Genomic DNA, 15,313 nt, shown 5'->3' on the forward strand with positions numbered 1-15,313 from the left:
TTCAGGAGGTGTCTGTCGACTTCTTTTGGCATAACCCCACCTCTCTGTACTGCCAGGTTTAACGCTGATTGTAGCCGATGAAGATACGTAGAAGCCTCCTCCCCTGGGTCTTGGAATGTGTTCAGAAATTGGGGGAATAACTCTTCCCCATCTTCCACGATACTGAAAGCAGAGTCAAGTAATTGCAGGAAGGCCAGGGGGGGGAGAGTTTGGCTGCAGTCCTTTAATCACATCTGATGCAGGTGGGAGCAAGCTCTCCACTATCTTCCTGGTAATCTGCAGAGGAAGCATGTTAGGGTCGCTCAACAGCAGTTCAATGTGTGACCTCCAGGTGTCGTAATCCGGTTCATTGTTGGGCCTTGGATTCTTTCCAGAAAGGGAGCGAAGTCTGACTTGGGACTGGAAATGAGGGTTGGTTGCTTCACTCCTCACAATGTGTTCCACTACGACCTTCTGAACTTCTGGCGGGTTCATGTCCTTTGCTGATAGCGAAGGGATCACTTTGGATCTAACAGCAGGATTGGTATCAGGTGAGGTAAGGTCACCCCTTTGGTCGAGGGCACCTATGGGCGGAGAAGGGGGTTTCTGCCCTGTCGAACCCACTATCCCCTGAGATTCAATGGTAGTTTCAGTCTGGGTATCAGAAAATGTCTCGGCCGTAGAACCAAGATTTTCAATGTCTCTACTGATTTGAACCACTGCGTCTTTAAGAATGTGTTCATATTCAGCACCACTAAGTTTAGCTAATGCTTTAAGATCAGAAAGGTAAGTTCTGGTAATAATACCACTGACTTTAGTTTGGTACACACTGCTCAGAGCTCTAATGGTGTAAACCACAGCGGGATCGTCCTTTAAGACGTAACGATAAGGTAGCATTACACTTAATGCCTCTAACGCAGCGCCATTTGAATACTCAACGATCAGGTTTTGGTAAAGTTCTGGTATCTTTTCATCAACTAGAATAGTTCTATGGATAGATCCGTATTTCTGAAGGAAATCTATGACCTCTTCATCTTGTTCTCCTACCTGGGTAAGCCCACTGACAACAACTGCATTGGGAACTTTTACACCACTCTTTAACAAAAAATCCATTTTGGGAAAACATTCAATATTGAAGTTCATTCAATGGCTCTCCTGGCTGGCTCGCCAAATTTATGTAACCCTTTACTAACTATGTAATAACCGAGTAACATATATTTAATAATAAAAGACAATTCTGGACCAGTCTCAGAAGATATAAATCTGTACGGAGAGCCAAGGTGAACTTAAATATGGATGAATGCCACAAGGTAAGTTTTTTCCTTTATGTGTACTCAACAATAACAAAACACAGTTGACAATCTGAACACAGTAGTGCAACCCAATCCTCCGAAAAATGAACAAAAAGAAATTACAATTGGCCGGCAAAAAGTACATTAACAAGGAAAAATAAAGTATTAAACCCACTTTCATACCCTTCAATCGTTGGGGCCCTTTTTTTCTCTTTTCCCTTGTCACTGGTTTGTGTCCAATGCAACAATTCAATTGTCCTACCACACAGGCAGAGGAAAAGGAAGGGTGCCACACCCTCTTCTGTCCTGAGGTTCCACTGGCTCGCCACCCAGCGTCCGCTGGGAGTCTTCTAAGGATTCAGGTTCCAGGATCTGATGCGACTTTGCAGGGATGCTTCAACCGAGCAAGTTCAAGGTTCTTTATCCGGATCTGTCCAATACTAAAAAAATCTGACCGTCAAGTCAAGATGGGGTCTCTCAGATTGATCCAGCATCGGCGCCGACCGAGTGCCAATACCGGAGCTCATGCGGATGGCAGAAGATTTTAGTTTTCAGTTTCTAGCGATGACACGAGGCTGTTTCACTCACAGGAAGTAAGGAACCAGAAGTGTCATGACCTTGGTCTGTTTTAGCCTTCCAATTGGTCGGGTTCTCCCGAGGGATCATTGGAAACGTAGTAACACCATATTTTGACAGAAAATCCATTAACTAGCAGTTTTTTAATCAATGAAATATTATTTATTTGACAGTTTACCAATAAAATACTTATTTGATGGTTTTTCCTCAATTTATGTCAGATCTAATTATTTAAGCACATTTTAATGGAATGATATTTTATATAAAAATAGATTTCTCCTAAACCTTGGTTACACTTACATAGTTTAATTATCTGTTTCATTTGTGAATTGTGTCGAATGTATGTTTTTTCTTTGTGTACTTGTGGTTATTTTGAAAATACCTGAAAAAATAACTTAAGTAATATGACAAGTCAAAGCAAGAATCCTGAAGCTAAAGAGAGCTTTGCATTTATCTAGAATGAATAATTGGGATTCGCTTGCAGCCCAAAATGAATGTAGGTTATTAACTGTTATAAAGGACGGTTTCTGTTGGTGACATTTGCTCATGCAAAATTATAAGAAATCTGCTTTTTGGGTCAGAAAGACAAAAAGTAGAAAAATCCTCCTGAAAGCATGTCAACCTCCCGCCTTAAAGGATCAGCCTTAACCACAAACTACATGTTGAGCGCAGTGAGTCTGACCACAGTCGGCTGTGTGGTGGACCTGCTGTCTGGATCCCATGCACGGCAGCTCCACCTGTTCAATCAAAGAGACAGATACACACACACACACACACACACACACACACACACACACACACACACACACACACACACACACATAGCACGGCTGCTACCATTGATTCTGTACTTGTTTACCCAAAGCTCTCACAGCTCGATGGCCTTAACTCTCCACTCTCGTCTGTGCAGGAGCACCAACCTTTCATCTGCAAATCTAAGAACAGAACTATGATTTTCTACAAGAAAACAACAAAGGCTCCTTTAACAAGCTGAGACCACGAGCCATCACCTGTATGCATGGCATACTCTTTTGATATTCACACCAGACCCAGACACACACAGATGGATGCATGCTTCTCCAAGTTCATATGGCGCTCTCTTCTGCATGCCTCCTCACACACACCAGGTGGGCACCTGCAGATTTGATCATCAACAGATATTTCCAAAAACAAATGCAAAACCTGCCAAATTTTACATTAAGGCCAAATGGAGCTCACACGAGTGACTGCACAGCTACTGAACCAAATGGGATGAAAACAACTAAGGTCTCCAAAAATTTCAATTTTAATAAGGTTTTTTTAAATACAACTGGTGAAATTAATTGATAAATAAATGGAACTAATGTTGCCACTAAAAAAGTCTCTGAAAATGTGACTATTTCTTGTAAAAGAATATGGAACCATTTATCATTTTGTGTATTTGCTGCTGTAACGAGTGAGTTTCTCCACTAATAAAGCTTATTCTATTCTAATTCTTCCATTTAATACATAGTGCAGCTCAAAACACTAACCTGAGACAGCAGTGCTCTTTGCTTTCCCTGTAAAAGAAAAATAAATGTACAAACTCTGCTGTTTTGGGCCTTGTTCCGTGGTGAGTGAGGACATCATTGCATTCTCAAACTATTGTTAGTCATGTAAGCTACAGAGCCAAAACGCATGGAAACATCTCGTTTGTCTCACTAACAGATCTTAAAAAAGAAAAAAAAAACTAACAGTGCTGCAAAACTAACCGATCAGAGGAACAACTTAGCACTTTTTCTCACTTTTATATCATTTTTAGTCAAGTAGTTGCTTTTTATTTTATTATTTTTAATCTATATTTTCAGATTAATTAATGACTGTTAATGAAGGACAGTTCAGCCTTTCTGATGACATTTCCATGAATTAAATAAGTTTGTGGATTTTTACCTGTTTTTCAATTCAAAAGGAGCAACAAACCAACCTAAACAAACAACTTGCTATTCATGAAGTATTCCACAAAAGTTGCCATTCACGAGACAGGTTAACAGAAGAGAACTGATTGATCAAGTCCGGTTGGCTCTACGGTGGAACTAAGATCCCATCCCCATGTAGCAATCTGGCGCACAGGGCAGCGGCACAAACTCCCAACACTGATCCAATATTACCCCAACAGCAGGGCCCTGTGAACCTGGCAGAAGGAGGTCAGCAGAGTTAAACATTTTTACTACATGCCTCACTGCTCTGGGCCAACCACCAGCTCCTCCAACTGTCCACTGATGGCTACAGAACAAGGTCCAAGAATGCTCAAGTGGCATCAATACGCCTTGTCCACCTGTCAGCAACCCAAAATACAAGTTTTTGCTCATAATTTAAGTGGCTTGAGCGCATTCATAAAATGCATCTAATGCACTGGTAGCTTTACTTTAAATTAGAACAAATAAAAGAAAGTCCAAGTTGTCTTGTCTTGCAAACTCTCAATATTTGCTAGTTTACTGGTCAGAATTAAACACATTTTGTGTGGCCATCCACCAAAAGTCTCAGAGTAAGGTGACGTCTATTTCCTTGTCCAGTCTGCTGCATCCATTGTCTTCTGTGGCTTCTGAGGCATTGCTCAGCTGGAAGACAGGGTGTGGAGATGAGATTTTAGAGAGTGTTTAAGTTCCAGCCATGGGGATCCTCTTCAGGGTCAACGGAGAGCAGATAATCCAAGGGCTTCGGTGAGAGGATTACAAACCTACAAGCAGACCTATGCTGTTGAGTCATGCTGTGGGGCACCTTCTGCAGATCACCTCTGTGACATTTGGCACTGGTGAGTTTAATGTCTGAAACAAAAGACTCACCATAACAGAATGAGGCACTTCACCTTTCGTTATTGGTAACTGGTAGTTAGTGTCAGGTTTTCTGGCTTTAGATCACAAACATATTTTTGCTGAAACTTTTTTGTGCTGTAAACAAGACTTGACATTGTAAGTAAATGGCAGGAGTTGGAAAGACCAGCTAAAAGATAAGGCAGGAGCAAGGAAAGCAACTGAAACTTTTTAGGAGGTTTTTATTGAGGTGATTCTGTGACAGGTCCTTAACAATCTTTGAGTTGATTTGGTTAACTGATAATGTCTACTGTAATCCCAAAAGTAATCGGATTACATTCTAATGAAGGTTTTGACCGAAGACACTGATGTTCAGTTTGTTGTGTGTTTAGTTGTTTTCCATGTGTGACATTCCTCTTCTTTTAAGTCACACAAAAGGATTTTTGAATAGTCTACCTATTTTCCATCGACCGTACCCGCTTGTCCCTGAAAATCAGACCAAGACGTTTACATGGGCACAAGTCATCGGAATGAACGTCCTATCAGATCAAAAATTCTTCATGTAAACATGTCAGTCAGAATATTCTGATCCCACATGGCTTGATTCCGATTGACATCCATGTACACACACATTCGGATTCCTGGAGTAAAATAATGCCCACTGTGCATGTGTGCAACTTTGGCGTGATGTCTTTCCAAATATAGTAGGAGGTAAACAGAAGTTATCCTGCTCTCCTCTCCTGTGGCGGAGGAGCAGTAGCGTTACGTACTGATGAGCCTGTAGATTGATCTTTAAAAACAAAAGCATACAGGTAAAAATGTGAAAAAGGTGCATAACGAGGGGAAAAAACCTAAGTTAACGGACAAAGCTAAGAAAATAAAATACGAGGGGAAAGACGTGTAAACAAAATGGTGTTTGGTTACCTTTTTTTTTTACAGGAATGACAACTCTTAGCTCAACCTGTTTAATCTGACTGAATGCTTGGAGTGTGTATACTGCCTGATTGGATCATTTCAGTTAATAAACAGAGATTTGGCATTTCCAATCAACTAAGATTTGAATCGGTTAGGGGAAATTTGGCACAAGTAAACGTAGCTACTGATTTATGATCAGAGCGGTCCCAACATACAGAAGAGTGGATCAGAGCACTCGTAGTGCACCACACAAGGGAGGATTATCTGTTAGGATAATCATGTGCAACTTTAAGATTATCGGAAGAGGCGGGCGATTTTAGTCAGATTTTGTCACCTGCTACAGGCCAGCTTTCTTTCTCGTGTTTTAAGCTTGTTTCAGTAAGTTGCTCTGATTCTTCTTGCTAGTCTTCTATATGGCTCTATGGAAGCTACAAAGACTTTGTTTTGGCGCATAAATATTTGCAGAATATCATTTCCTTCAAGGCTGTTGTTGTTTTAGGTAAATGACCACCTATTTTCACAGGAAATACATAGTGTTAGGCTTTTCCTCCACCTAACATCCACAATCATCAAATCTTGCTTCCCTCCAAGATGAAAGCAGTCCACTGAACATTTGTTCAGTTTATTTGTCTTTTTTTAGAAGATTAACAAAAAACATCAACATCTACCTCCCTTGAATGAAGTTAGACAGTTCGGTTTAAATGGCTCAGACAGCCGTTTTGCTTCCCTCTGGCTCTTGTTTTGTTGGCTCGACCCGAGCAATGTCAGGATGCATTTTCTCTCAAGCAAGTGAAGGGGTCTGCCACTGCGCTGCAATCTGCACCCGCTTCTCAGGCAGGCTAAACCCTTTGACACCACAGTTTTTAATTAAAATTACATTAAGAGTAATCAGCCAGAAGAGTTGGGATGGAGGTCAGGGGGTGTCGGGGGAAGGGCAGGTGAGCACAGACTAAACCAGTCCAGTTTTTGTTTGAATAACGACGATTTTCTGACATCAATTTGACTTTATACAGATTTATAAACAAAAGAGTGACAACAAAGATCACTTAAAGCAATCTCACCTCTCTCTTTGTTGTTGAATGGTGTAAAAAAAAGGTTTGAACATCTTATTAAGCTTCAGCTCTGATTCCAACAATGTGATTTTAAAATTAAATTACTAAAAGATTTTTTTCCTTATTTTTCTTTCTTAAGATGGGACTCATCTGGGTTTCTCGCTGCATCTGTAAAAGGAGGACCAAATGTTAATATGACTTCCCTTTTCCCAGCTAAAGGAAGAGGACTGAAGAGAGGATGCTACAAAGACCCTATTCGTTCTCACTTGAGGGGCTCTCGCCAAGATAATTATAAGCTTTATGAAAGTACACAGCAAAAAGTAGAAGAAACCCACCAAAAGATTGGATAGACAGGAGAAGAAAATTACTTTTCCCCTCTGCTTTTGCTTTATGCCCTCTTTAACAAGGGAGGGGACGGCGATGGATGGAGGAGGCCTTCTTCAGGAGGCATCCTGCAGCTTTTTTCCCAGTGAGGTAAAGAGGAATAAGGGACGGCCCTTCTTCTGTTTCTTCAACTCATTAAGGCAGAACACCTTTGACCATTGCACAATAATCAAAGTTTTTCTCATTACGCGGCCTGTCTTGATGAAAAGACGGGAGGACAAAGACGAAGACAAGGAGGACAGCAGAAGAAAACAGGAAGACAGCAGCATTTGAATAGGAGTTTGATGTAGAATGCACTAACACTAAACAACACCAAAGAGAACATCTTGTCTTTTGATCAAGTTCTTTCTCCATCTCTCTTCCCTCTCCCTGTCCTTTTTACTTGAATATGATCCTCTCTAAGGCTTCTGCACCCGTATTGCCTCCACTGTCTGAATGCAGTTGATTATCTAAAAGGAAAAGTTTGTACCTGTTGAAAAGCTATCCTTGGTTTCTTGGCTAGTTAATGCCAACAAAAAAAGCAGCCATAGCAGATGGTCAGAGGACACCACATGCTGCGGGGAGCCTTTCAGACATGTCTCTAATAAGAATGCAGTGGTGAGAGCTCCTCTGAATGCATGCAGGGTACATGAAGATAGGGAGGAGGAATGAAAAGAATAGGGAAGGGGGTAAAAAAAAACATCTTTTTACCTCTCCATCTATAATTACTCCAAATGAAGAATAGGCTGAAAAAATAGCCAGGGAGACTTTCCATTATGGCAGGAGAAAAAAAGCCTGTCAAGGAGAGAAGGCAAAGCACAAGATCGATAGTTTTTTAATGGATGAGAAGAAAGAAGATTTTGTAACATCTCAGAAGTAAGCATGTATTTGCTTTAGTGGGTGAGTATGCGTATGCTCAACTAAAACCACATTTGTGGTTTGTAAATGCACAAAAAGCACAATCTATATGTGCATCTGTATAGATTGGCCTTGGGTCATCGCTCCATCTGTCTCACTGTCAAGATGCTTCACACTTACCGTGCTTGTTTTCTGCCTCTGCTTCTTTACTTGCTTGCACAAAAAGCAGTGTCTGCTTTGAAATATGTTTTGTCTTCCATTTTTTTGTCCAATTAAAATGGATGCATAAAGGCTGCGTAATCTCTCCTCTGTCAGCTTCAGATGTGTGCTTGTTTGCTGGGACTGACAATGGTGTGACATTCTGCCCTGGGAGGAAGTATCATCTCATGCTGTAAATGGTCTCTAAATGTTTTCACACTTTCACAGGGAGAATCGAGTGTGCTAAACCTTTGGGTGAGGTCAAACTTGGCCTGCAGCATACATCTTGTCATCTGGCCCTTCACACCTCAAAATAGTACACAAATTTACACAGCTGCAAAATGCTAGCAGCAGCTTGTGATGGTTGCATCAAAATAAAACGGGAACACAAACAATAGGTTAGCTTTTAGCAGCCATGATTGATCCTGTTCCAAATCAAACAGGATTCTAATTAATCGTAATTAGTTTTTGTTGAGGTTTATAGCTTTTGTAATAGTTACGTGGGCAGCAGTAGCTCAAGAGGTAGAGCGGGTTGTCCAGTTACTGGAAGGTTGCAGGTTTGATCCCAGCTCCCAGAATACTGCTGTTGTGTCCTTCCTTGGGCAGATGACTGCTGGTGGTGGTCGAAGGGACCGTTGGTATCAGTGTTCGGGAGTCCTGTTTGCACCCCTTGGCAGCTGTGGCTACAATGTAGCTCATCATCACCAGTGTGTGAATGGGTGGGTGACTGATTGTGATGTGACGTGCCTTGGGGGGTGTAGAACCGTAAGAAGGTGCCATGCCTATACAGGTCATTTACCATAATCAAAAATGTATTGAATATACTTTCCCATCACAGAGGCTTGGACATTTGGGTTGGTTTTAGGGCCATGATATGCTTGCTGTTCAACAATGAGGCAAGTTCAAAATGGCTGCCACACGTTACTTGCGCGTCCCGTGCAATAACTAGTAGGTGGAGTTGACAAAATGAACGAGACACACACACCATGGTGACTCCGTCTCTGGTTTAGAGGTATTTCACACCGTCTACAATACAGTTGCTATCTTTTTCTCTGTCATGATCTCGAAATTAAGCAGTTAGTGAGCTCTTTTGTTGAAGGCAGGTATGTGAACATAGACACAGCCTGCTGCCTGCGCCAACGTGAGGTTAAGCAACAAGTATTTTCAAGATGCAGTTTTAAAAATACAAAGCAATTCAAAGGTGCAACTCTTTTCTTCAGGCTCCCCCTTAAGCCTAATTTATACTCCTCCGTCTGCATCAGTACGAAGACATGCAACGTGAATGATCGTAGTATGGGCTCTCCAAAAGGCTTGCAAGGACGGACAGAGTAGAGCCCTCTTTTCTAAATATCTGTTGAAAACCACACAGACCACAAGCCTGCCTGGTCTGGACGGTGCTTCCTTTAACTTCGTCAACAGCACTGCCATTCCCCCTAAAAGAAATAAAACCAGAGCGGAACATATCTAGACACAGAGCAGACTGAAGAACTTCTCACAGAAAAGTCTGGCACGGCTGCTGGTTGTGCCCCTTAAGCCGGGCGTACACTGTGCAACTTTTTCACTTTTTTGAGCCGATTTTCCCCTCGTGCGAGAATCCACAAGATCGGGGCGAGTTTTGCGCTGAGCGTCGTGTAGTGTACAGGGGGTTACGAGAGACGATTAACACCACATGACCAGCTACCGATCAGCAATCGTGAACTCGCACGGACTTCTGGCGTGTTTGATATTTTGCTCGTCCCTAGTGAGGGTATCGCACTGTTGAAGCCACTCTGTGAGCAGCTGCGACCCAAAAAGTATCAGAACTGCTCATGGCGCATGCGGAATCATGCATCAACACCGCTCGCCCGCTATTTTCCTAATAACACATGTTGTTCGTTTTTATTTCTACACGTTTTTTTACTCACAAATATTGTCAAGAAAGCATGTTTGTAGTGTTCATGTCAAATTAAACTGATCACAAAACACAGATTTACTTTCTTTATTTCGTTTTTCTCATCCAACCCCCATAAATCCCTGTGTGTCCCCCTGCTGCACTCCCGAAGGACAACAGGCAAAACAAAAAAGTCTGACGTGTTGTGTAAAAACTGCCATTTCTAGTTTAGAAAAACTAGTTCATGCATTTATTAATGTATTACTGTATTTATTACTCTCAGGAAGTCCACAGAATGTAGTTAAAAGTCTTCAGCTTGTCCAAAATGCAGCAGCTAGAGTTCTGATGAGAATTAAAAAGAGAGATCATATCTCTCCTGTCTTAGCTTCCCTACATTGACTTCCTGTTAAATTCAGAATAGGTTTTAAGATCCTCCATCTCACGTATAAAGCTATTAATAATGAAGCTCCATCATACATCAGTGACCTGATTGTTCCATACGTTCCTAACCGAGCACTTTGCTCTCAGACTGCAGGTTTACTGGTGGTTCCCAGAATATCTAAAAATAGAATGGGAGGCAGATATTTTAGCTACCAGGCTCCTCTCCTGTGGAACGAGCTCCCAGCTTTAGTCCATGAGGCAGACACCTTGTCTACTTTTAAGACTAGGCTTAAAATATTTTTATTTGATAGGGCCTATGGTTAAAATCTGATGTTAGCCCAGATCTGGACAAGTGGGGGAGTACAGGGAGGTGGAGTGTACGGTCGGTAAAGACGACTCTCCCTTGCCCGGCCTCCAACATGCCTCCATCTAAAAGGCTAGGTTATCCAGAGTCATAGGCGTCATTTCAACCGAGGACACCGGGGATATGTCCCCGGCAAAATTTATGATTGGCAGCTGTGTCCCACCCACTTTCAAAAAAGCCTGCTGATGAGGATTTTTGTTTTTCCAGCTCAGATCTTATACCAGGGGTCCGCAACCTGTTCCCATCAAAGAGCCATTATTACCCATTTCCCACGGTAATTTTGGACGGACCTTAATAAGCAGTGACTTAAGTGAAGCAGGCAGGTCGCGCTAGAAAATTTCGTTTAAAAAGATGCCATAAATGTTTTCCCCCGTCATTTTTATTTATAAAATATGAAGTAAAAACTCACAATTTAATTTTCATTCATTTGTCATTAATATTTAGTCTACACCCGTGCTTTAAGTGGACCATCTTCCAGTAAAAGCAAAGCATCCAGCCCACCTCTCCAAATGCGTAAAATGTGCATCAGCCGCTAGTTAGGCGCGCTGCGCGCACCATCAGCTACGTCAGCCCAGACAAGGGCAGAGCAAATAGAGAAAGAATAGAGTATAATTCTGTCTGGATGTGGATGGAGATTACACTTTACAGCAGCCTGATCATCATTTAAACACGTATAACCCATCACCTGTCGTCTAGTCCACGCTATCAACATTATTTTAATTGGTCTGTGTGTGTGTGTGTGTTTTCCACTTCAAACACTGGTCTAACCAACCAGACCAGCGTGTCCAGTAACATATTAATGTTACAATTAAACAGTTTCACTTCATTTAAGCTAGGAACATTTCACCTGCCGTGGCCCGACCGCTTCTGCTCCACATAAACTTTGTGCGTGATCAAATGTCTACAAGTGCTTTCTGAGCTGAAGAGGCTATTCTGCCTCAGACTGGATGCGTCATGCGTCTCCATATTAGAGACGGGAACAAGCGCTGTTCAGCCAAAGTTTCATAATTTCATAAAAAGAACATTTTTCCAAGTGACACATCCCTCAGAGAGACCGGGTTTCCAGACCGCTTCAGTGGGAGGAAATCTTATCGCATGCACCGTGGTTCTGCGCTGCGCTGCGAATCCTCTACAGATCTTCAGCACACTGTCCACTGTGGGCGCTCCGAGCCGCGCTGAACACAGTGTCCAGTATAAAGCTCTGATCTTCTGATGGGAATCATTTCTTGATGGATTTAGTTACCTCCGCGATGTGCGTAACAATTAAAGCAGCTCATCTGTGTGTGCATCAGTGTGCGTCGGGGTAATTCTTCCAAAACAACCAACATCCTTGAGTTTATCCATCAAAATAAAAGTCAAATGTAAATATCTGTAACCTGCCACTTAACTGTTTTGCCTTCCTGTGAAGATTGTTGCAAAGAGAAACAATTAAACCTGATTAAGCTGTACTTCGTGACTGTAAATGAGGGGGAAACGATTTAATCAGATCCTTTTCTTTTCAACATGGTTTAATGTAGTTTCAGTCAGTAGTTGCACCAATCTAACGAGACAGAGCCTGGATTTGTATTCTGAACAGTTTAAACTGGGGAAAGTCAGAAAAGGATCCGATCAATTTGTTTTTCCCTCATTTACAGTGACGGAGATAACGGCGCAGTACGCCTGGCTCTGGTGTTCATCAAGTTTAATTTTATCTCTTTGCAACAATTTTCACAAGAAAACAGAACAGTTAAAAGCAGGGCTTGTGTTGACCGGATAGTTCCCGTATTTGACCGTTTATTTTGATGGAGAAAGCATAGAAAGAATTACCCCGACGCATGCAGACGAACTGACATTTTATTCCACTTAAATCACAGATGTAGCTAAATCACTCAAGAAAAGATTCCCATCTGAACATCTGAGCTGGACATTGCTCAGCGCAGCTCGCTGTCAGTGTGCACTACATGAGGTCCACAGCGAGCTGAAGATGTGGAGAGGGGCTTGGAGCGCGTCGCAGAACCAGAGCGCATGCGGGAAGATTCCTCCAACTGAAGCGAGACTTGTCACTTAGAAAATGTTCCCTGATTATGAAACATTGGCTGAATAGTACTTGTTCCTGTCTCCAATGTGGCAACGCATCCAGGAGCCGTCTGAGGAGAATCCCAGAATCTCACATCCTCGTCAGCTCAGGAAGCGCCTATGATTACGCACAAGCGTGACGCGTCAACCCGGTCTCACAGTAAGACCGGGTTGGAACTGTTCAGGTTTACGCAGACAATCTTTACATTTAGAATTGACATACAGATGTAAAATTAATGTAGTAAAATATAAAGCTTTTTATTTAAATATCCATTCATTATTTTACAAGCACAGAGAGCCACCTCAGATGGATGGAAGAGCCACACGCGGCTCGAGAGCCGCGGGTTGCCGACCCCTGTGCTAGCCTACTTTATTGTCCCAAGCAATTTTTAAACCCCACTCAAGTGTATGGTTATTGTCCCCAGCAATTCTGAAAACAAACTGACGCCCTTGTCCAGAGTTATCTCTGTAGTTATGCTGCTATAGGCTTCGACTGCTGGAGGACATACTGACCACTTTCCACATTCTACTACTTTCTTCTACAATCTGCTCTTTAACTGTATTATTTCCTGCTATTTCAGCTGTTAACTTTGTTTTTTCTCTTAAAGGATCCGATCAATTTGTTTTTCCCTCATTCACAGTGACGGAGATAACGGTGCAGTGCGCCTGGCTCTGGTGATGATCAAGTTAAATTTGTAACAATTTTCACAAGAAAACAAAACTGTTAAAAGCAGGGCTTGTGTTGACCGGACAGTTCTCGTATTTGGCCGTTTATTTTGACGGAGAAAGAATAGAAAGAATTACCCCGACGCATGCAGACGAACTGACACTTTATTCGTTTCGCAAATCGTAGATGTAGCTAAATCACTCAGGAAAAGATTTCCTTCTGAACATCTGAGCTGGACACCGCTCAGCGCAGCTCATTGTCAGTACGCACATAAGGTGCACAGCGAGCTGAAGATGTGGAGAGGGGCATGGAGCGCGTTGCAGAACCAGAGCGCATGCGGGAAGATTACTTCCACTGAAGCGAGAGTTTTCCAAACCCGGCCTCTCAGAGAGACTTGTCACTTAGAAAATGTTCCCTGATGATGAAATTTTGGCTGAATTGTGCTTGTTCCCGTCTCCAATGTGGCGTCTGAGGAGAGTCCCAGAATCTCACATCCTCGTCAGCTTAGAAAGTGCATATGATTACGCACAAGCATGACGCGTCAACCCGGTCACACAGTAGACCGGGTTGGACCTGTTCACGTTTACGCAGACAATCTTTACATTTAGAATTGGCATACAGATGTAAAATTTATGCAGTAAAATATAAAGCATTTTATTTAAATATCCATTCATTATTTTACAAGCACAGAGAGCCACATCAGATGGATGGAAGAGCCGCGGGTTGCCGACCCCTGAGCTAGGGCATGTGCGGAGGACACACACACACAAGCAAAATATACTTGTTTTCAATTATGTTTATTGTGCCCACTTACTTTTTCTTAGGCCCACCCACAAATGAGTTTCTGGCTACGCTAATGGTGACTTTTGACAGACTTCTCTGAGCTCCGCAGCCATTACACTTTTCACCTCGCGCACCCCCTAGCAGCAGCTCGCGCACCCCTGGGGGTGCGCGCACCACACTATGGGAATCCCTGGTCTAGCACACTGCTGCTAACCACTTAAACATTTTCCCTCTCCTGATAATAACATTTTACTCTCTTTGACATTGAATGTGCTACTACTAGTTTACCCGTTTAATTATAGATTCACTAGGATAAATACAATAAAGTTTATCTCTCACCAAATAGAATATTTACTAAGAAATCACAATGTAACCATAGGAACACTACTTGGTATATATGTTGTGTGTGTGCGTGTGCGTGCGTGCGTGTGTGTGTGTGTGTGTGTGTGTGTGTATGTGTGTGTGTGTGTGTGTGTGTGTGTGTGTGTCTGTGTGTGTGTGTGTGTGTGTGTGTGTGTGTGTGTGTGTGTGTGTGTGTGTGGGCTCTGTCTTCTCCATCCCCAGTGAGTCGTGGTGGATGGCTGCTTATATGGAGCCAGGATCCTCTGGAGGTTTCTTCCTGTTAAAAAGGGAGTTTTCCTCTCCACTGTTGCTAATTGCTTGCTTAGTATGAGGACTGCTGTCAAGTCACTGACACCAGTCAGTGACTTGATGCAATTTGCTGAGTTCTTTATATAGGAAACTTTTTACTGATTGGCCTAAAGAACAGACCTGTTTTGGAATGTTTATTATGAGAAGTGCCTTGAGACAATCCTTGTCATGATTTGGTGCTATAGAAATAAATTTGAATTGAATTGAAAATGTGTGGGAGGGAACATGTTTTGTAGGCTTTTTGTGTGTTGTAATCCATCACATGGATTTACTTGGAGTGATTAAAGCATGTGAGCAGAACCACCTTGTGTTGTCCTTACCTTCCACCACAATCCAATCATTTGGCGACCGGCGCTGGATTGGATGAGCATTTTCCAGGATTGTACATTTCAGAGGTGATTAAAATTATTAATTGATTGATTGATTGCTATCGCTATGTTAAGAGCTTTTCAAGCAATATGGCAAAAAAATGTTCCAAAAAAAGAAATCTATGGTGAAATCTTGCATTTTAAAGGAAGAGCGGCAGCTAGTTTATGGTTCT

Source organism: Nothobranchius furzeri, chromosome 5 (assembly GCF_043380555.1).
Source record: "Nothobranchius furzeri strain GRZ-AD chromosome 5, NfurGRZ-RIMD1, whole genome shotgun sequence".
In the NCBI taxonomy this organism is placed as follows: Eukaryota; Metazoa; Chordata; class Actinopteri; order Cyprinodontiformes; family Nothobranchiidae; genus Nothobranchius; species Nothobranchius furzeri.